Source organism: Triturus cristatus, chromosome 2_1, assembly GCF_964204655.1.
Source record: "Triturus cristatus chromosome 2_1, aTriCri1.1, whole genome shotgun sequence".
Lineage (NCBI taxonomy): Eukaryota > Metazoa > Chordata > Amphibia > Caudata > Salamandridae > Triturus > Triturus cristatus.
The window spans coordinates 1,119,867,736-1,119,889,680 of NC_140581.1; the positions used below are offsets into that span (position 1 = coordinate 1,119,867,736).

The 21,945-nt window shown below is 39.0% G+C and overlaps 1 protein-coding gene across 1 annotated transcript in view; it reads left to right on the plus strand.

Moving 5' to 3' along the window:
• Positions 1–21,945, plus strand: part of STAP1 (signal transducing adaptor family member 1) — a 414,195-nt gene that overhangs the window by 357,136 nt on the left and 35,114 nt on the right. The gene's annotated exons all lie outside the window — the stretch shown is intronic.

The following is a 21,945-nucleotide window of genomic DNA, read 5'->3' on the forward strand; positions in this document are numbered from 1 at the left end:
TGATAACCTGCAGTGAAGGTAGGATGACTTGCATCATAGAAACAATCTGCCTATTTCTTAAACAGGGATCACTGACAGAATATAGAATGCCAAAATATCGACCTGCCAAAATATCGTGACCAAAATATAGAATGCCAAAATATAAAATTCCTATCTACAAACAGGTAAGTACAAAAATATCGAATCCAAAATATCGTTGTAAATAATATTTTGTTGAAATATCGAATTTTTTATATGTCTTAAAAGTAATGTAAAATTAATGAAATAATAGATATAATTAACTAAAACATACTTAAAAATACTTAAATAACCTTCAAATTAATAAATAATTAATGTAAGGTATAAAAAATAAACATACATTTGTATTTTTCAATACATATATATATATTAATATTTTTAGCGTAGGATAGCGGGAGGGTAACATTTACTATTCCCACTCCAGAGAGTGCAACAGTAAGGGAAGCGTTAGATAGCGTAGGGGTAACATTTACTATTCCCACTCCAGAGAGTGCAACAGTAAGGGAAGCGTTAGATAGCGTAGGGGTAAAAATTACTATTCTCACTCCAGTGAGTGCAACAGTAGGGAAAGCATTGGATAACGTAGGGGTAAAAATTACTACTCCCACTCCAGGGAGTGCAACAGTAGGGAAAGCGTTGGATAGCGTAGGGGTAAAAATTACTATTCCCACTCCAGTGAGTGCAACAGTAGGGAAAGTAATGATTTAATATTTAAATAAAAATAAATTATCAATACCAATAAAAATGTTATTACAATTAATTACCAATCACAACATTTTTAATAATTAATTAATTATAAATACTAATAAATAATATTTATTAAACATTTATAACCTATTAATAATTAATTTACAACCAATTAATTTTCAATACCAAAAATGTAACATGTAATACAAAAAATTACCAATTAATAAAGAATTAACAATAAATTAATTATCAATACACAAAAATAATTTCAATAATTACTTAATTACAATCAAATTACTTCACTCCCTATTTCCCTATAAACCCACAACCCGCTCCGAATAATAAATTAATACAATTAACATAATTACCAATTTATCAATTAATAAAAATGAATTACCAATTAATCAAAATTAATTACCAATTAATAATTAATTAACAATACATTAATTATCAATACAAATAAATTAAAATACATTTACTTAATTATAATTAAAATACTTCCCACCCTATTCCCCTATAAACCCACAACAGAACTAAAATGCAAAATTAAATTAAAAATAATTAATAATTCCTAAAAATTAATATTTCATTTACTATAATTAAATTACTTCCCACCCTATTCCACTATAAACCCACAACCCGCTACGGAATTAAATTATGCAAAAATTAAATAACATAAAATTCATTACTTTCAAAAAATTAAACATACATTACAAAAATAATATACACTTTTGTAATATATATTAACATAGAAAACACTTTAAAAAATTCGATATTATAAAAAATTCGATATATTTTAATGCCTATGTAATGTACTTCGATATTTTGACAGTCGATATTACTTACCTGCATTTCGATATTTTTAACCACTATATTATGTCCATTCGATATTATGTCCATTCTATATTTTGACTTCGATATTCTGTCCATTCTATATATTTTTTTCGCTATTTTGTCTAGTTACCGTTAAACAGACACAATCAAAATTATACTAACCCCACAGATTATTAAATAAGATAACAAATACCATTCAGTTGAAAGCAGCAACATATATTTTTTTAAAGTGTATGTTCACATGACAACACCTGGTCAGGAACACAAACTCTAGACTCTTGGGTTGAAGCACGAGGTTCATATCGATTTAAACATCTAGACCCATAAACGTTTGTTAAATTCATATAAACGATTGACAAGGATTTTGTATCACCTTTGGTAATTCCTCTAGATACTCTGGAAATAAGGAGACCACACCATTCTTGTGTGTTACAGTACCTGGGATTTATTATCCATTTAAACAGAGCTATCCTCCCCACCAAAGAGAGATTTTGCTTCTTCCACTTCTGCCATTTAGTTGGACTAAGTATGTCAAGTGTTTATTTACATCGATTCCACTTTGTCACGCTGTGCTTCATCAAATTGCTACAAACCAATGATTCATTGTAGGTTTCTCAAGGTCTAGTTCCAATTTATTTTGTAGCTAGGAAGACTACTAAATTAAGGTATGATTTCCAATACTTTGGGATGTCTACCAAGATCATTTAAAGTAAATAAAATTGTGTGTGTGTGTGTGTGTGTGTTTGTGTGTGTGTGTGTGTATGTGTGTGTGTGTGTGTGTGTGTGTGTGTGTAGGGGGTGCGTATTAGAGAAGTGTCAGTTGTACATGCTTTCGATCAGATTAATGAACTTTTGTTCGTATTCATATTCAAACAGGGATCACAGTAGTAAGGCCATTACCCTTGGTTGTGTCGCTTTCGAAAAATTCCAAGCCTTTCCATATCACATGTATAACCTTGCATATGAGGCCTACAGAACACTGGTTGACAATGAAATCCCCTGATTTGGAGGAATCACAGTCCTGATGAAAGCCTGAGCTCTAGCTGCTTTCATAAAAGTAAACATTTTTAGGTTCAAGTTTAACAGTAAAATTTGGTGGTAGCTGGCTCACAATCTTTATTCTGTTTATGGAAGAAAAGTGTATATTCTTCAGTCAGTGTTTCGGTAATATAACCTCCTGCTTTGATGTGCTTATAAATATTTTTTAGTTATGTAGTTAATGAGGATGGCATTTTGTTTACAGTACTCAACTGGAAAGCCTAAATGGTGTAGTGTTTTCCCAGTCAAAAAATATTAATAGCCTCTTTTGTTTCTCTTCTTGGACTAGTTTCTCAGTTTTGCATATTGCTGCTGCCCAATGTCACTGGGGAAGAAAAGGCTTCAGAAAGTGCAACTAATATTTCTGTTGATAATCGGTCAATTGAACTAGTATCCATTGAAGGAATATTAGAACATTGGAATGTGGAGCACTCCATTAAACACAATGGTGTCCTACGTGCTTCTACGGTCTGGTAAAAGCCCGGAGAGCAACATTCCACTTTCTGTTTGTTCACAGCTGTCGCTGTGAACAAAGGCCTCCCGGAGACCGAGGGGATTTAAACCCCCTCGGGCTCCAGGAGGCCTTTGTTTTATTTGTTAGAACATTCTGCTCTCTAGTGGCAGATTGTTCTAATAGCCTTATAGCCCTCTGTAGCTGGGCTATACTGGCCATTAACTTCCCGCTCCCTTGTTAAAGGCGCGAGCGGAAGGGCCTTTAATGGCCGGTATAGCCCGCTACGGCGGGCTATAAGGCTATATTAAAGCAAGAGTTACTGAGGCACATTATTGCCTAGTCAGTAAACGCACAACCTATGGGTTTTTTAACCTGTCAGAGGAACCCACACATTAAACTAATTTTGTTTTGGTATCCCCTAGCCAGTTTTAATCATTCACTCACTCACTCACCCTTCCTTACGAACCCTCAATATCACACCCTCATTCATCATAAGGCGTTATCAAAAGATCTCCGCTACAGTGACCCTTCGGGGGACCCATAGGGCATTGCAGCGCCGGCACATCGAGGAGCAATGCCTCATGATGAAGCATGACATCCCTTGGGATGTGTGAGGGCAACAAGAGACAAGACTTGGGCTTGCCTCTATCTTGTGGGGTTTAGACCTAGTCCTTTCTGTTCCCTTTTCTATTTCTCTTTTTCTGTGGACAACTATTGTGCCCACACTGCAACCGTTTGGTTTGAGATTACTATGTGGAGCACGGTTACTGGACCATAATTATCTCCTAGCCCACCCGCCATCTTTTTGATACATATCTTAAAGCAAGGCCTGATCTATCTACATTCATTTAGTCACGTTTTGGCATTTTTCCTTCTGAATTAAGATGTTAAGGTGTGAGAATTTCCAATGTGTGAACATTCAGGCTGCTTGCCAGAACCTGGTTTGCCATCTGAGCATTGTGGTGAGTACCGAAAGGCCTCTTACAAAGTAGAGCTTAGTTACCTTTCTCTTGTAGTATAAACCTCTCATTTGAATTCTCATTAACATATTCACCCTTGGTTAGTTTATGAGATTGAATAATAACTAGTCGCCCAGGACACCTAAATCAGTTATCAGGCCTCTAATATCACTTTTATGAGGGCTGCCTTTTACATAAATCTCAGTGGTGAAAAACATAAAAGGGTATCCTGTTGGTATACATTAACGTGTCTTAAATACATAGAGCCTCATTTATATGTTGGCAGATGGCCCGTCGTTCTTCCAGGGGTACGGAGTAAATTATTCTGTCCCATTGGCGGAGGGACCGGCTGGCACTTTTATGAATGACCACCAAGCAAGCGTTCATTTATAATACATTATCAGGAAACAGCCGCCATGGTGGTTCCTGAACAATGCATTTTGCTGTTTAGTGCAGGGTTGCTTCAGCATGATGCAGCCCTGCACCAGACAGTTTTTTTTTTCATTTTCATAAAGAAAATCCACAAACGGTGTTTTCTTATTGAAAATGAAAAATGTAATGCTTAACTCACCATGGGAGTCACCTACCAAGGGGGACATTATTAGCATTTTACTGTTCCTCTCTACTAAGATTTCCCGGGTGGGTGACAGACAGTAAAAATATGGCTATATGTCACCCATCTAAATTGGGTGATCGGTCAAAAAGCCATGTCTCAGATGGCCCCTACTCCATTGGGCCATCAGAGAAGTTTGGCTATTGCGGTGATGGAGTTGTCACTGCCAAAGCCAAACCTATGGTCCACCCGCATCTAAATCAAGAAGACGGACCATTATGTTGGTGGTAAGGATACTCTGTCACCGTTGCGATTAAGTATTCTTAACTCCAACATATAAATCAGCCCCATAGTGCTTGTCAAACTGGATAACATGTTTTATGTGAGTAAGAGTAAAGGTACTTCATTCATTAATTTAGCAGGTTTTTTTTCGAATAACCATATTTTGAGGAGCTTTTTTTATTTGAATTTTTGTTCATTCTTTGATTATTTCTTAAAATGCAAAGTAGTTGCCTTTCTTTACATTTTAATTCTTTACTTCAGGGTTAATTCAAACCATAGCAAATGTATAACATATTCAACATGAAGCAAACTCTGGTTCACTTTACAAAAAAAACACGTTAGTCATGGATGATATGAAATAAAAGCAATTACATTTCCTGTATAGGCACAACAACCTAAGACAGTAAGTTATGAGAAAACTATGGAACATCATATTTACTAGTTGAATGGTTGCAAACTCTGATGGTTTCTTTTTTGAAACAGACATTTATTTAAAGCATGCCTACCAAAAGAGTATTCAATACATAACATTTCTATTTCGGAGGCAAAAAGTCATAAAGAGAGGGCTACAGATCAAGTGGCATATCACATACATTGGCCCTTGTAAAATTAGAGCTTGGAATTTCTATAAGGAAAAATCCATAGATATATCAGATTATCATTAGCCCAGTTTAGACGTCCTGTAGATCTAAGAAGTTTTTCCATACTATGGCTAAAGTCCAACATCACTGTTTAGTTTGAGTGAAACTTTCTCTGTCTTGGGTAGACTTGTTGTGTTGAGAAGCCAGATGTTGAGATGAGGTCAAAGCCCTTTTTCTGAAAGTTTCCAGTTTGTGTTATTGGTAAAAACATGTTTTATGTTCAAGATAATGTTTACAATTGTGTTGCTCACTCCAGTGTTTAATAATAGGGCATTGTCTGAATAGGTGAAAGTAGACAGCATAATGCTCATTGCATCTCTGATCTCTCAGAAGACCAGGTTGCTTAATTTTATATGGTGTCTAGTACAGTCTTCATAGTACTTTTTTTGAGTTAGAACAGCTTGCAGATTAGTGTTCACTTTGGGAGAGTTTTTTTTAAATAGTTCAGTAAGTTATTTCTGATATTTCAATGTTCAGTTTAAGTTCCCACTTTTTAGGAAAATAACATTAAGAATAGTCAATGCCTTAAATTCAGGATGTTGAATTATGTGATTTCATCATTTGAGGATTTAGTGTACATACTAAAAGCTGTATATTTCATGCTGTGGGACACCCTATTAGTTCAGCTCCTAAAAGGAAATGGATTGTTCATGTTGAGGCATTGTTTGATCAAGTTCATATTGTGACTTTATCCAAGCTGCCCAAAAAGGAGATTTATTTTGTTAGATAATGTTGGGGTTATCTCAAAGAGGAGTCTTTTAGTTTGAAGTAGCCAACTCTTACATTTTTCATACTTGTTTTGAAAGACAGACTTGTCAAACCTCATGTCATCTATACAAATATATTGAGACATTGATTGCTGCCAAAGAGAACAATAATTGCCTTATCGCTTGTTTTTCAAAGTAAACCCTTTTGGGGATTAGCAGATGAGAGCATGACGAAGAGTGAAAACCTTGTTGTGGTATGTCATGAGCATGGCATACCTTTGCAAGTGCTCATCCTATGATTTGGATGGGAGCTCTGGAATGTTAGTAGTGATCTGTGATGTCATAGAATCCTAGGTAGGGAGATTTGGATGTAAACTAGATGACTTGCTGTTTGTGCCAGATTCTGGATGAATGGGATCTCAATGGAATAAACTTGCTTTAGTCAATCTATCTGCATCCTGGTTTCCTTGAGCATGAATCTTTCACTGGTGTAGTCGGCAAGGGCAGCCATGTGAGATCTCAACACAGAAATAAATCTTAGAGGCGTCTACCAAGAATTCAAGAATTTAAAAGGAGAAAGGGAACAAGTGCTGAAGGCGTCTACATCTATCTGACAGCAAGTATCAAACGTTTTGCCATGATTTATATGCCTTGCTGAAGATTGGGAGTTTCGCCGCATGTGTGGTGACTAATGTGCACATGCGGGCTCATCTTTGTGCTGATCGTGATTGTCACGTCTCTGTTCCGACTGGTGGGGAACGTGTCAGCGTTGGCAGCGTTTGGCAGCGTTTGATCAAGCTGAAGACAGTGCCCGAGGCCGTCAACTGTGTAAATTGTGCGATCCTTGTCTTGACTTTAGAGTTGCAATCTTGTCTTTTCGGATTGTGGGTGCTGTGTGCGCGGAGTAGTGCTCCTCTGACTTTCATTTCTGGGAGCACTGACTTTCATTTCAGTTGCCAACTTCGCATTTATTTTGAATTGCCTGATATTGACGGTAAACGATGTAATTTATTTTTTAAACAAGAGCCAAAGAACCAACGAACATTACCTGCCTCGAGGATGTAGAATAGAGAGACGGCAGTGCTTCGGACGTCCTGTTGCTTAGATGCGAATCTTCGTTCATCCTTCTTCTAATTGGAATCTTCTCGCGAGAGACGCTTAATCTCTCTTCCTGTGTGTCGTCATTCCGCAGCGTGAGCGGAGGCCAATTTGGAGGTTGGATCACGTATCCAGGCAACACCGAAGTTCTCGTCAATGCACACGCACTTTTGTTGTTTCTCCGAGTATTATAGATCGACATACGCTCCCTCATGATGTTGTGTTCTTGTGTAGCGCATGTTTAATGGAATTTTATTTCATCAATATTCACGGTGCTACATAGGAGCAGACAGCAAGGTAACTGAGTTTTTCTTCCGTGAAGCATTGTTTAAGGTCTGCTTTGGTAGTGTGTTCGACGTCACTATAGTCACATCAAAGGAACTGAAAACGTATGTGTACGCATTCTGCGCTCAGCTGTTTATTGTTTTCCCGCTGATGCGCACAGCATTTAATGTATGCAATTACTTACGCAAAGTTTTAAGCATTATTTAAAAACAAAAAGGGGGGTTACATACATAGTTGTTTAGTATAGGAGATTTATTATTGACAACGTATTCAGCCTATATTCATTCAAGCACATTGAATATGCAAAACGTCACTGCAGCCCCATTCTTTTTATCCGAACCTGGCAGTCCTCTCATAAAATGGAAAAAGTGGAAAGTGGTATTCGAGAGATATGCTAGGGTATGTGGCCTTTCTCTTAGCGCTGAGAGAAGGTCTGATTTGTTGTTGCACTGTTTGGGGTCAGAGGGGCAAGATGTCTTTGACCATCTACCTGATTTATCGCGGGAGGAGGCCAATGGGCTCAATGACTATGAGATTTGCATAAAAAAACTAGGTAAACATTATTTGCCAAAAGTAAGTACCATTTTAGAGAGATATACATTTGCTAAGAGAATGCAAGCCGAAGAAGAAACAGTTGGAGGTTATATAACTATTTTAAGAAAGCTCGCATCTTCATGTAAATTTGATGGATTAACGGATGAACGTATACGTGATCAGTTCATGTTTGGATGCAATATAGTGAAGGTTAGGGAAGAGTTATGGTTACGCGACAAACCTACTTTGGATGAGGTTCTTATGGTTGCAAATAGGATTGAACACTCTATAAAATGTGTCGCAGTTTTAAAAAAAATTCTAGTAACGAATGTAGGGTCCAAGAAGTGAAAACTGATAGCAAAGTGGATCATAAAAGTAAAGTTAAGACTCACAAAGAATCCTTGTTAGTTCAAGATAAAACGAATGCGAGATGGAGTAATAGTAAGTGTTTCAGGTGCGGGAAGATGGGACATTTGGCAAATAATCCGAAGTGTCCTGCTCTAGGCTTGATGTGTCCGAAATGTAAAAAGAAAGGTCATTTAGCCTCAATGTGTAAAAGTAAAGGTGCACCGAAAGTAAAGGAAATTGAAGTTAGCAATTATAGTTATGATGCATCTAACCATGAGGACTTTGAATGTGGTCAGATTGTAGTGCAGGTAGTGGATGGGGAGAAGAAGATAAATTCCCCATGTGACGAAATTCTAGTTGAAGGAAAAAAAACTAAAGTTTTATTTGATTCAGGTGCTAAGATCACCATAGTCTCAAGTGGGTTTTATATGAATAATTTAAAAGACAAGATTAAACTCCTGAAACCCGACATAAGGCCGTTGGCTTATGGGGGAGAGCCCATCAAGTTGCATGGATATTTCATGGGTCTGATTGAATACAAGGGGAAATTGATTTCAGGAAAAATCTATGTATCGAAAAGGGGTGATAGCATCATCAGTTGGATCCATCAAGGTGATCTCGGGGTCTTCCTTGACCCTAATAGTGATCCTCCTATTCGATTTAAAAGCGCCATAAACTCCATTGGGGAAGCGGGGGATACTAATTTGATTAGTGATCTCAAGAGAGATTATCCTAGTGTGTTCGGTAAAAAACTGGGTTGCCTCAAAGGCTACAAGCATAAGATCATACTTAAAAGGGATGCTACTCCTGTGTGTTGTAAAGTGAGGAATGTCCCAATTTCAGTAAGGGAAGACATGCAAAAAGAAATCATAAAACTGAAAGAGGGGGGCATCATAGAGGAAGTTGAAGGGACCGAATGGTTGGCCCCAGTGGTGGCAGCACGCAAGCCCAATGGGGACCTGAGACTTTGCATTGACTTGAGACAATTGAACAAATGTGTAGTGATTGATAAATATCCTTTGCCGAATATAAATGAATTGCTGTCTCTGTTGGGTGGAGCCAAAATATTCAGTACAATAGATTTAACTTCGGCATACCACCAAATAGAGTTGGAGGAGACATGTAGGGACTACACTTCTTTCATAACACCATTTGGTACATTTAGATTCATACGTATGCCCTTTGGATTAGTATCGGCTTCTTCTGTCTTCCAAAGGGTAATGGAAAATATTCTTCAAGGGTTACCTGGTATTTATGTCTACCAAGATGACATTTTGGTTTTTGGACAAAACACTTGTCATCACGACTCTCGCTTGAGGTCGGTTTTGGGAAGACTTTCGGATCATAATTTGACAATTAAGGCAGAAAAGTTTAGAACTGAGTCTATTGACTACCTAGGGCACAACATAACCTGTCATGGTATGAAACCTAATTAATACTATTCAAGAAATGAGTTCGCCGTCCAATAAAAGTGAGCTCATGAAGTTCTTAGGAGTTGTAGAATATTACTCAAAATTTGTAAAGAATTTTGTGAATTGTGCAGCTAATATGAGACAACTATTAAAGAAGGGTGTAGATTTTATATGGACTGAATGCTGTGAGCAAGAATTCATAGATATCAAAAACAAACTTAAGGCGGCCCCTTCCCTTGCTAGCTTTAACCCCATGATTAAACCAATTCTCATCACTGATGCAAGTGAAAAGGGGTTGGGGGCCGTTTTGCAACAGCAAGGTGAAGATGGCATCCAGACGATTATGTGCTTGTCACGCAGCCTCAAAGATCCCGAGACGAGATATTCAGTTGTAGAACGTGAGTCTCTTGCAGTGTACTGGGCTATAAAAAAATTGAAGAAGTTCCTTTGGGGCATAAATTTTGAGGTAAGAATGGACCACAAGCCGTTAGTGGAGATATTCAGCAAGAAGGGTTTAGATTCAATTTCTAGCAGGATTACCAAATGGGTGATAGAGTTGCAAGAATACAATTTTGTGATAAAATACATACCAGGAGTTGAGGATGTCCTGTCACGTCTCACTCCCATAACGTCATCCGAAGAGGATAAAGGGGAAGATTTTGATGAATTAGTTTGCGTCATTGATGAGAAAATCATTAGTGAAAAGAGATGGTGTGATGAAATGGTTAAGGAGACTGTTCTTAATGAAATCATTGACTTGGTTAAGAAGGGCTGGAACAGTAACAAGCTAGGTTCGTTGGACACGAAAAAAATTTGGGCGGTACGCAACGAATTGTCAGTAGAGAATGATCTCCTATTTCGGGGAACGAGGTTGATTCCTCCATGCAGTCTTAGGAAAGAACTCATAGATCTAGTTCATTCCTCTCATGCAGGGATTACAAAATGTAAAGAACGCTTGAGGATGTCATATTGGTGGCCAGGCATGGACATAGAAGTGGAGCGTGCAATTTGTGATTGTATTCCATGCACTTTGAGTGATAAGTCCAAGAGCACACGAGTACAGCCTATGGTTTTAAGGAGACGTCCTTCAAATCCGTGGCACGATATTGCTTTAGATATTCTGGGTCCAATTCATGCAAATGGATCTCAGACTTATGTATTAGTGATAATTGACATGTTTTCACGTTGGCCCGAGGTTTTCTTTTTATCTAACATTGACTCGACCCACATTATTGAATGTTTGAGGAATTTGTTCTCCAAAGAGGGAATCCCTGAATCAATATTGACAGACAATGGAGTGCAATTGGTGTCAGGGGAAATGAAGAGCTTTCTGGCATCTAAAGGTATCGTACATAAGAAGTGCTCTCTTTACCATCTCGAGGCAAATGGAATGGTGGAGAGATTTAACAGAGTAATTAAAGAGACAATTGCATTGTCAAAGTCCATGTCTTTAAATTGGAAGGATGAAGTGCGTAGGAAGATTGAAGAGTACAGGTTGTCACCTCATTCTACCACTGGAAAGACACCTTTTCTTTTGTTCCGAGGGAGGGTTCCCAATACAAATGTAGAACCTACTTGGGTTAATAGGTATGAGTTGGGTAAAGGTAAAGAAAATAAGTGTAACAACGAAATTATAAAATTAAAGGAAGAAGAGAAAGGTGAATAAAGAAAATGCTATTTTGATGAGAAAAGGGCGGTGAAAACAACCAAAGTAGCTGTTGGTGACTTGGTAATGATCAAACGTCCCGGCTTGGTGAGGATTTCTGTTGCAAAATTTATGAAACCTCTTAAGTCATTAAGGTATTCAAAAATGCTATAAAGACTCAAGATCATAGAATTTGGAACTTGAACAGAGTTGTGGTAATAAAAGGAAGAGTGGATGGGTGCCACAATGTATGTAATGATAATGTTCATCCAAACACACTTGTAGGTGGCAGAATCGTGCTTCATCTAGGGTTTGTAAGAAACCTTCTTATCTTTCAGACTATGTTTAAAGTATTTCTTTTATCCTCTGGTTTATAGGAATATGGTATTGTTGTAATTTAATTTTTGTGTAACGAAGGGAGGTGTGTGGTATGTCATGAGCATGGCATACCTTTGCAAGTGCTCATCCTATGATTGGATGGGAGCTCTGGAATGTTAGTAGTGATCTGTGATGTCATAGAATCCTATGTAGGGATATTTGGATGTAAACCAGATGACTGGCTGTTTGTGCCAGCTTCTGGATGGATGGGATCTCAATGGAATAAACTTGCTTCAATCAACCTATCTGCATCCTGGTTTCCTTGAGCATGAATCTTTCACTTGTGATTCTTCCTTATGTATGGGAAAACAAAATCTTCCATTTTGAAATTAACTCTTTAGTTTGTTCAGGGAAATCTGGCTTGGCCTCACGTTTTCTAGTTTCAAATAGAGGTTATTATTTACAGAGGCTCAAACATTCAGTAATGCATAAAGAATCTTTGGTAAGACATCCATATTGTATTAATTTTTCTGAGCTTCACAAACTGAGATTGTGCCAAAGTCAGATTTTTTATAAGTTAATCGATGTTTATTTTCATAGTTGACATTATCGATATTAGAGTTTTTGTTATTTGTTATGCTTCCCATTGCAATGGCCATTTGCTGTATTCTTTTCTACTTATCAACTTTGATAATGTCATCATAGTTGATTTGTTCTGTAGCCCAAGAAAGACACAAAGGCCCCGATTATGAGGCTGGCGGTCCATGGACCACAAGAACCGCGGGGGTGCAGCGGTCTCCCCACCACCCTATTATGAGATCGGCGGTGGGACCACCACAGCCCTGCCGCAGCTGACAGGGAACCACCATTCCCAGGTAGTGTAGAGGCATACATATGCTTGGCGAGACCATCATGGTCCTGCCTAGCATGTTAGGTTTCTTCTCCACCTGGGTTTTCATGGCGATTCCTACTCCATGAAAACCCTGGCGGAGAGGAAACAAAGGGGGCACTACAGGGCCCCTTGGTGCCTCTGCGCCCTGAGGATGCACACAGGTGGCATACTAGTTCCTGCACGGCATGGACTTTTCAGACCATGCTCTGCAGGAACTGTTTTGGGTGTTCCCATTGCAGTGCCCTTTTTTAGAGGCACCGACGTGGCAACACCAAAAAAAAAAGGCCACCAGACAGGAGAAAACTCCTAATCTGGCAGGCGGTCTTACCATGGCTTTGGCATGGCGTTGGTGGGGCCCAAAATGTTTTAGCAGTTCTGGGATGGTTGTTTCAGGGGTGGATAGTGTTAACAAAATATTGTTGCAAACAGGCAGGATTTATAATAATTCAAACCTATTTTGACTTATGAAATATTATTGTTAGGCCTGGTAGCTATTACCAAGGGTTCAAGTGTTGTATTAAGTAGTAAATGTGATCATGGACACCTTTTTTATTTATGAAGATGAACTGTCCTGGATAATAATCCATTTGCATTCAAATTTACTTTGGAAGCATTATACACAAGTTTAATACTATTAACAAAGGCATCTCCAAAGTATTCTATAAAGTTTCCAAACAAATCTGCCCAGTTGACATAGTCAACCCCATTCTACTATTCTAGTTATGTTATGTTACAGCATATCTATAAAGCGCATGTACACCAAAGAGGTTTCATGAAAACACAGAGGCAAGAGAGACTTAAATCTTAACCATATGCCTGTCTAAAGAGACAGGTTTTTAACAACAACCTAAAACTCCTATAGGAAGTCGTGGTCCTGGGGGAAAGGAATTCCAGATGCCTGGGGCGAGTATGGAAAACCTAGCTCCACCCAATCTCTTCCTGTTAAACTTGGGGAGCTCTAATAGATATTGGAGTGCCGACCTCAGATTGCACTTGGGAGTGTATTTCCAGATTCTGGAGGTCACAAGAGTTGTGCTTTTGCTGAATCGAGATTTGAAAATAATACACTCAGTTTTCAAAAAGGCTCTCCAAGCGACTGGAAGCCAGTGTAATTTTACTAGCAGAGGTTTGGTGTGGCAGAATCTAGGCCGATGCCAAACAAATCTAGCCACTTGGTTTTGGACCAACTGAGGCTCTGACTCAAACCCCTGGTTAGGCACAGGTACAGAGAGTCATCATGGTCAGTTTGTGACATGACAAGAGCAGTTATGATCTGGATGATGGATTTGATGAAAAAGTATTTCCCAATTTTTTTTAATTTTCAAAGTTGTAAAAAACAAGACCAAGTCACTGCGCCTGTCTGGGGATTAAAGTATTTCCCAATTTTTTTTAATTTTCAAAGTTGTAAAAAACAAGACAAAGTCACTGCGCCTGTCTGGGGATTCAGTGAGAGATCTTCATCGACCAGATTCCTGAGGCTGTTAACTGCTTTTTTTTAGGATGTGGGCACCCATCTCCAGTGGCCAGATAGAGGGATTCCAACTATGCTGTTTGTTTTTGGCCACCACAATCTCAGTTTTATCTGAGTTCAGCTTCAGCTGAAAAAATTATCTAGTCGAGGATGTAGAGCATAGTGCTCTGAAAAATCTATAGATTCTGGTGAATCATCAACGTAGAAGAGTAGCTGCATGTCATCAGTGTAGTTATATATTTTCACCCTTCGTTTCTGTGGAATATGGGCCAACGGGCGGATGTAGAGATTTAATCAAATGGGGGACAAAGAGGAGTCCTGAGGTACTCCACAATCAAGTCTGACCTTGGAAAAACAGAAGGGAGATAGGCGGACTGGCTGAAATTGCTCTGAGAGGAACAATATCAACTAATCTAATGCTAATCCCTGCAAACCAGCAGCCTTGACGCAGTCAATTAGGATGTCATGATTCACCTTGTCAAAGGCCATATAGAAGTCCAAAAGGACTAATACCTGGGCCAGTCCTTTGTCTGCTTCCTCTTTCATATAATCAACTACAGAAAGTATGACAGATTACGTAGAATGAGTGGGTCGAAAACACACCTGATGAGAGTTCAGGAAGGAACAGTCTTCTAAAAAAGAGCAGGGATGCTGGGCGACGTTTGCCTCCAATATCTTGGTTTGATAAGGATGTAAGCAGAGGGGGCGATAGGTCTTTAAGACCAATAAATCTTCCCCAGATGTTTATAGCAAAGTTAAGACTACTGCTTCCTTAAAGGTATGGGGGAACATGCCCTGACTTAAGGATAGATTGAGTTTAGAGATCGCTGGCTCAGGAAGACCTGAGAAGAGAATTTATTGGATCTAAGGGGGACCAAATATCATTAGGGGAGCCAGATTTGGTCCTTAGCTTCTGGAGATTACCTTTGGTGATAGCTGGAATTGCTATGAGTTTTATTAGGTTTATATCTTCCAAGGGGAGAGCAGTGGTAAGAGGGCTAGGTGCGATGCTATCTTTTATCATCTGAATTTTCTCGATGAAAAAAGAGTTCAAGTCCTCCTCCATTTTTTGAGTAGGGACCACCGGGTGTTTAGGTGGTGTGGGTTAGAGAGTTCAGTGATCATATCAAATATTTCTTTGATTTTGTTTTCAGACTTTGAAATGTTATTAGAGAAGTAGGTAAATTTGGCATCATGTGTCAATTTCTTATAGGCTTTAAACTGCAAGACAAAGCTATCCTTTTTGTTCTGTGAGTATGCTTTCCGCCATTTACGCTCTGATTGGTGTAACTCAAGTTTAGCTTTCTTTAAGTTATCTGTATACCATTTAGATGCTTCATAGTGGCAAATTGATTTTTTTTATGCGTTAGGGCATGTGTATTGCTGGCTTCTCTAAGCTGTCGGTAATTGCCCCATTGAGATCGTTAAAGCTCTTAGTATAAGAGAGTTGAGACCGTGCCAAAGAGTTACAGAAGGTCTTAAGGTTAACACACTTCCAGTTTCTGGAGGAGATGCCTGGACAGGTGGGGTATTTCCTAGATGATATATAATTAATTACAAATTTGATTAATTGATGACCCAACTCCAGGACAAGGGGCGAACGTGAGGTTGGCAATTGTGAGACCAAACCTGATTAGTGAATGGCTCTCAATATGTGTGGCTTTAAACACCTGCTAATCAAAGTACAGACTAACGAGAGAGTCTGTAAGATCAGAGGCCCACAGGTTAAAGTCTCCAAGAAGTAATATGTTTGTATAATCAATAGCTAGAGCAGATCAAGCATTGGTTAGGTGTAAAGGAAAATGGGACCTATAGCATGGGGGTCTGTATATATTCCTTTCAATGAATGATGTGTCAGTTTGGATATTCTGAGATGTAATAAACATGGAACTTCTCTTACATTGTTACTGCCTGATCTGCCTTTGATGATCCTTGTTTGGTCTTGTGCTTATTAGGTGGACTACTATTTTATTCAACCTGTTGGCCAGTATTTTAGTCACTATTCTAATAGCAAGATTTATTACAGAGATTGGTCTGTAGTTTGAACAGTCTTGGTAGTTTTTATTTGGCTTTCACAAGAGAATGACATAGGATGTTTACATGGATTTAGAGAATATTTTGTCTAGTATGTATTTTTATTCTAATGTGGCATGAGCACACTGTGTATAATATCAAAAAGCATCATTAATTTGAGTGAAAGTATAGGTATTTCATTTTTTAATTTAGCAAATCTTATTTGCAACATGTCTGGGTTCCAACGAGTCTTGTTTTCTAATTTTCACATATTTGTGTCCATTGATTTTTTTAATGTTTTTATTTTAAAGGTGAGCCTTTTAATTATTACATTTAATTATTACAACAAATGTATATCAAACTCAGCATAAAAACACCCTCTAGTCCTCAATATAAAGAAATTAAAGACAGTTAGACACGGGTTTGGCAATGCTATGTGCATTTTTCAATCTGAAACATTTGAAAAACTGTGATGTTAATCCATCAAGACAGAACGACTTATCCCCTTCAAAGAATAAATTGCATTCTTGCCTTCTCTTGTTGTTTCTGTTGAGGTATATTCAGGTTTTTGAAAACAATACATATTCTTGGAATCAAAACTGGCAGTTCTGCATTGAGTTTCTTATAATTTCTTAGAATTTAGCAAGTTCTTCACACATATCTTAGTTTTCCTTCAAATATCTCCTGGTAATCGAAAAGAGAGCATTACATTATCAGTTTTCACGTGTTTCAAGCGATAACTGGTAGCTTTCCCTTTTCTTTCTCCTCCAACTTATTAATGCTGATTTGTCCTTATTCATGCAAATTGTTATGAAATCTTTTTTTGCATAGCTTTGTTCTCATCAATATTTCAATGTTATCGAGTTCCTGACATCACGTTTCTTAACCGTAGACATTTCTGCAATGAATCTTCCCTTTATAAAGCATTTTAAAGTTTTCCATGGAGCTATTGGAGAAGCAATGGTATTTGTTCTAAATTATATAAATTCAAACATGTCTGCTCCCATTGTATCTTTACAATATTTGTTTCCAAAAGTACATAGATTTCATTTCCGGATAAAGATACACCCCTTTTGGGTAAATAAAAATACGGAAAGTTCAACTGGTGCATGAGCTGATAGTTAGGTTACAACTTTTAGCCTCTAACATGAATAGGGTGATTTTTGTGACTGACAGATTAGGTAATGTTAGACGGGTTCTTGAGTAATAGTTATGTACATGAGGAAAAAAAGAACAAATCACAGAATTGTGTTTTTCAGTCTCAAATATCTACAAATCCTATTATTTCGTGAAATTGGTTGACTTTGTCTTGTGTATAGAAGCTTCTGGAGCTATGTTCAAATTTCTAGTTATCAGGTTTTTTGGTTGGTTTGTCATAAGTGCGTCTTCAATTACGTTACACAATGGTGTAACCTGATAAATAAACATTGAGAAGGAGAAGTGTTGTTTTGATCACATTTGTTTCTACTATCTCCAATAGCCATCTTCCTCCTCTGTCATTTTTATTGACACTCTGAGCTTTTCATGTAGGAGAATACTTACTTTGCATTACTCTCTTTACTCTTTTATTTTCACAATGAGCTTGCCACATGGTGCAGGGAAATGTAGGGGGCACCATAGGTGCCCCCCAAGTTCACAAACCAACTGCCCTTGTACAAGGAGGGCCCGCAAGGGGCCCCCAAAGGCAACCACCGCCAGCCTTTCCATGGCGGTCATCGTAATCTGACCGGCCGTGCATGCTACGCACAGCCGGCATGCATTACGTGCTGAGGGTCTGCACCGCACCAGCGGGCTCTATGAGCCCGTCGGATTTCTGGAGGTTGGATATCCTGACCCCCACTATCCTGCCCGCCATCATAATATGGTGGGCGGGAAATGGGCTCAAGATCGCTGTGAACCCCCCACCTGCGGCCTGCCTGTGACGAGTTCACCACGATCGTAATCAGCTCTAGGGTGTTATAAAGTACATCATGTGGAACTGGCCCACTACATAATTCCTACTTAAGTTGTTCATTTGGATATTTCTTACAACAACATCAACATGTTTTCCATACAGTCTCAGCTCAATTTTAAAGATCTCTCCAAATGTGAGGCATCCATCTTTAGGGTTTCATCTGGATTACTTGGTATTAAATAGGAATATAAAAGAGGTCTTCTTTAATTATACAGGAGTGAAATTCTTTATGCACTGATGAGAGAAAAGTATTATCTGGACTAGCATTGTTGCTGACAGTAGTGACCTGCTCCAGAATAATGAGGGTTTATGGTTACTGTGGTATTCAGATAGAATATCGAAAAAAAATCTTCCTACAAAAATATTGAGTCTTAAATATTGTGATAAAGAAATATCATGTGCAAGAATATCGTTGTCAAAATTATTGATTTTCGGTAAGTAATATTGATGTTAAAAATATCGAAGTCATCAATATAGTTTATTGAAATATCAAAAGCATTAATATAGTTTACTTAAATATGATTTTTTGATTATTTTAATGTTTTTTAGTATGTCTTTTAATTGCATATGTTTTAAACTTTGTATAAATATTATTATTTTTTAAATATGGTTATTTAATTGTAGTAGTTTGGAAATTTAATTTCACAATTTTTCTTAAGATTTTCTGAAAAAGATTTAATTAAAAAACGATTTAAAAAGTGATTTCATGAGAAAATATACAGTGTTGCTGACTTTCTAACTAAAAACAAGACAGAGAATCCTTTTAAAACCTATCTAAGGGCCCTATTAGGATGGCGGGCGGACTTCAGTGCGCCCGCCACCCATGCGGTGTTGGCACCGGCTGCCAGCGGTGCTCCGGACCTGCCACGCCAATTAGGATGCGAACGCCACCCTGGTGGAGTGGTCACAATCCGCATCTTTAACAAAGAGGCATGTTGTGCATTCCCATGCACAACGTGGCAGGCACAGCGCGGTGCCTGCCTCCTTGAGCATGGCAATGTGTGCAGCCCCCCACCCCCCTGGGGGTCCACAACGGGCCCTGTAACACAAATCCATATGCCTTTCCATGGCGGCATCACCGCCATGGAAAGCCCGGTTTGTGCTTGCATCCTAATCTGGTGGACGGTGCCTGCTAGGAACGATAGCTGGCGGCGGACAGTCTTTGCGGCCGCTGCAGACGCAGTCAAGTTCCCACCGCCATCCTAATCCGGCGGTGGGAAAGATTATGTTTGATGGCGAAAGGACCACCACCGCAGGGCCGGTATTAGAGTTAATAGTGCAATTCCTATTACCACTTCTTATTTGTTCTTAACTGATGGACTTAACATTTTTTTGGTACTTGCAAACACTACACAATCAATGGCATTGTGAATTTTTTGTCCATTTTCGTTATTATCTGTTCATACTGTATCAGAAATGTCATTACCTTACAGTTTAAATGCGGATCTGTTGCGTCCAAACCCTTGAATATCGCAGATCTACAAGACCTAATTCCTCTCTCATTAAATGCCTTTTTCAAAAACCACGCCCGAGTCAACTTTAAACAAGGACATATGCAAATAAGATGAATGAGGTCTTGCTTCTCTGCTCCACATAGTGTGCATAATATAGGCCCATTGAATCTCCATTTGGGCTGATCCGCTAAGCTTGGTAGGAGCCCAAACCTGGTGGCCATGAGTTTCCGTTTTAGGCAGTATGAATATGTTGTGTTCAGGTATTCAGCCGGTCATAATTTTGTATAGGACTGCTGTACCATCCAGGCATGATACCTCTTTGCAAATTTATTTTTGTCCTCTACGAATGAATGTAGGTTCGCCATTTTATTTGCCACCTTACGAAAAACAGGAAAAGAGGGGCACTTTGCCCAGAGATCTTTGGACTTTGTTTCTTCCAAGGCCAATTTAAAAAACTTGCCATAACTAGAATGCCGATCTTCTTCCTGGGCTTGCCACAAGGCCCGCCACAAGGCATTGTGTAGGTCATTAGCTCGACTTAACCAGATTTTGTACCAGCTTTTGACATACCATACGCATAGGTTCTCCCAATCCCTTGATGAATAAGGTCAAATTCCAGTCTCACCTGCGCCGGGGACGCATTCTGTGGTAACTTAAAAGCCCTTTTGTGTGCTTTCAGTTGTATCTTGTCTAATAGTACAGCATCTGTACCGTGTAAAACTATGCTTGCATACTCCACTGTCGGCATCAATTTGGCAGCCATTACGGCTAATAGTGGCTTTAAAGCTGGACCCTTTAGCTTTTTTGAGAGGGCACAATATGCGTAGACTAGGCCATTATTTATTGTTTCCAGATAGTGTTTATGTTTTTGGAAATTTATAGATCATCTATGTACAGCTATAGATATTTGTAGTAATTAACTACCCCTAATGTTATTTCTCCCAGCCTGACAGGGAAATTGCATCCTGACCGCTTTGCAATACTCATCGTTTTCGTTTTCTTTGTGTTGATTTCCAAGGCGTTGTCATTTGCAAATGTTGCTAGCTCATTTAGTGATCTTTGTAAGCCAACTCGTGTCAGGCTGAGTAAAACTATATCATCGGTGTAACAAAGATGTGTTATCGGCAATGGGCCCAGACGTGGTGGATGAGAATTTGTCTTGTTTAGTCTTATTGAGAGGTCTGCCATAAAGAGATTAAATAAGTGGGGGGCTAATACGCAGCCATGCTTTAGCCCTATTGCCGTGTGGATTGCCTTGAAATTCTCGGAGCATCTCCGATTTTTTATCGTATCCAGGTTCCAGTATCCAATTGAATTATGGCATGCAATATTAATTATGGGAGACCCATGCTTTAAAATCAATAAAACAGAGCTGTAATTTTAAATTCAGACATTTATAACTTTCTGCAATCATGGTCAAAGCAAGTATGTTAGGGGCCCATTAGGATGGCGGGCGGACCTGAGACCGTCCGTCATCCCCGCGGTGTTGGGACTGGCCGCCAGACATGCGGCAGTCCCGCATCGTGAATTAGGATGCGACCGCCACCATGGTGGTCGCATTCTGCATTTTAACATTGCGACGGGTGCTGCTGACAGCAGTACCTGCCACAATGTTAAAATCGCAAGCCTGGCATTTCACTGCACCACATGGCAGGCAACACACGGTGCCTGCCACCTGGTGCAGCGAAATATAGAGGGAACCATAGTACCCTCCAAGTGCACCCCACCTCCCCCAGACACAAGGGACCCACAACGGGCCCCTGGACGCAATCCCCGCCTGCCTTTCCATGGCGGCGTTGCCGCCATGGAAAGGCCTTTCGAAATCAACATCCTAATATGGCGGACGGTGCCTGCTAGGCACTGCCACCATATTCGAGTCCCTGCTCCGCCAGGCAGGCAATCGTGACGATTGCCACCGGCGGAAAAGCGGCGGACGAACTTTCCGTCCGCCGCGATATCCACCGTCATCATAATGTGGCGGGGGGTAAATCTCATGATGATGGCGGAGCGGCGGTGGTGATCGTTCCGCCATCGTAATGAGCCCCTAAGTTGTTGTTCCGAACCCCTTGCGAAATCCTGTTTGGTTCATATGAATCAACTTATTTTTAATAGACCATTCTACTAATTGTTTTTAATGTGTAAACTAATTTTTGTAAATTGTAACTTTTTGTTTGCTTAAAAAAAAATGTATTGGGTATTTGTGTGTGTGTGTGTGTATATATATATATATATATATATATATATATAGAGAGAGAGAGAGAGAGAGAGAGAGATTTTAATTTAAAAATGTATTGAATTATAATAGAAACTAAAATTATAGTTTAATAGTTTTGTTAACAAGAAATATG